Raw genomic sequence first — 2,075 nt, forward strand, 5'->3', positions numbered from 1 at the left:
GTATGGTCTGAGAACTGACAGGCTGACCCCCCACCCCTTCAACCTCTGCAGCAATGCTGGCAGCACTCATATGACTTTTTCCCAAAGACAACCTCTGGATATGACGCTGAGCATGTGAACTCAACTTCTTTGGTTGATCATGGCGAGGCCTGTTGTGAATGGAACCTGTCCTGTTAAACCGCTTGTGTCTTGGTCACCGTGCTGTAGCTCAGTTTCAGGGTCTTGGCAATCTTCTTATAGCCTAGGCCATCTTTATGTAGAGCAACAATTCTTTTTTAAGATTCTCAGAGAGTTCTTTGCCATGAGGTGCCATGTTGAACTTCCAGTGACCAGTATGAGAGACATTGTAACACTAACAAGTCACATGACAACGGGGAGGGAAAATGGCTAATTTGGCCCAATTTGGACAGTTTCACTGTACTCACTTTTGTTGCCAGTGATTTAGACATTAATGGCTGTATGTTAAGTTATTTTGAGGGGATAGCAAATTTCCACTGTTATACAAGCTTACACTTACTACTTTACATTGTAGCAAAGTGTCAGTTCTTCAGTGTTGTCACATGAAACAACACACCAACAACACTACAGAGGGCCACCGTGAAGGCAGCCTTATATAGTGTGGGGAGTGAACTTAGTCCCCCTGAGCCATGATTGGCCAAAGGCACCATGCCTTTGACCAATTATGTCTCTCTTAGTAGAGGGCACTTGGATTGGCCAAAGCATGCAGGTCAGGTGCATGCTTTGGCCAATCATCATACAGCATTGCACTGCGATCTTGCAGTGCATTATAGGGCATTCCGCGGCCCTCTAATTTGCTGTGAATGCCCCATAATGTTCACTCCTCGGCGATTGGGCAACAACTTTTAGAAGAGCGCAGGAGTTTGATAGATAATTAATCCATAAACCTTCTATGCAGTCCCTTTACAAATTGTGGCCTAAATATGCTTGCCAGCACTTCAACGTTATGTACAAGTAAAAGCAAATTTACTGCGCTATCACTTTGTAATATCCTCCTTGTGCAATATGTTTTGCTTTATGTCTTTTAAGAATACTTTTGTAGCCAGGAGCCAGCTATCTTACCTGCAGTATCAGAAGACACTTTCCAACATTGCTGCAGCAAAGACTGTGTCATCACATCATGCCAGCAGAGTGATTGACACCAGGAAGAAAAGCATACAGGGAATTGAAGTTCCAGGACTCAAGTTTCACATTGAGATTGCTCTGTTTTAGGACTGCAATTTCCAGACTACTGAGGAGAGAAGAACAGACTGCTGGCCTAGGCTAGGCCTAGATCGCTCTCTTGGGACCTAGCATGGTTCTGTATGCAGGGGTTCTGTGATAGTGGAAGCTGCAGCTGAGTCGCAGCCTGCACTAGCAGAATTATCCAGCAGATTTCGGGAGGGACATCTGTGGACAGCTCCCCTTAGCTGTCCGGCGGCAGCCTGGAGGCAGTTTCTATGCCATTCATCCTGCAGTGGTATCAAATTTGGATAAGCCATGGCGTGGTGCAGCGGAGGCCAGATGTCATCCCCTGAGCCACGTTCCGGGGAGACCATCACCATCATCATCACCATCCTCATCATCATCTCTGGTTCCAGCGTGGCGAGCTGGCAACTGCCCAATTTTATAGACACCGTATATAGACACTATTGTCTCATGCATTCCTTATCATCTTTAGTTCAAAGGATCAAGACCAAACATCATAGACACTATATACAGACATCTTTGCTTTCAATTGCTCTGCTGTTGCTTTTAGTTCCACAGAAAGAAACATCTTTAAGTCAGTAATCACTGGAAATTCAGTTACCATTTAATTCACACAGGAAGATTGTTTGCTGTTTATTTACAACTTATTGAGTCAGTCAGTGGCGGCCCGTCCATAGGGGGTGCATGGGCGAGCTGGGAAGCTGATTTGCCCGTGTTTAGGAAGTGTTCGGGGTACAAGCGATGCTCCCACAAACACTCCCACTCTTCAATGATTTGTCTCTGCCCTCCTTTCCTGTATTTTAATTGACAGGGATCGTAGGATGCTGGGCGGCTGTTTTTTTTAGCACACCTGTGTCACTTCCGGTTTC

Source organism: Lithobates pipiens, unplaced genomic scaffold, assembly GCF_037356315.1.
Source record: "Lithobates pipiens isolate NorthernLeopardFrog02 unplaced genomic scaffold, aLitPip1_a1.2 Scaffold_18, whole genome shotgun sequence".
NCBI classification, from domain to species: Eukaryota; Metazoa; Chordata; class Amphibia; order Anura; family Ranidae; genus Lithobates; species Lithobates pipiens.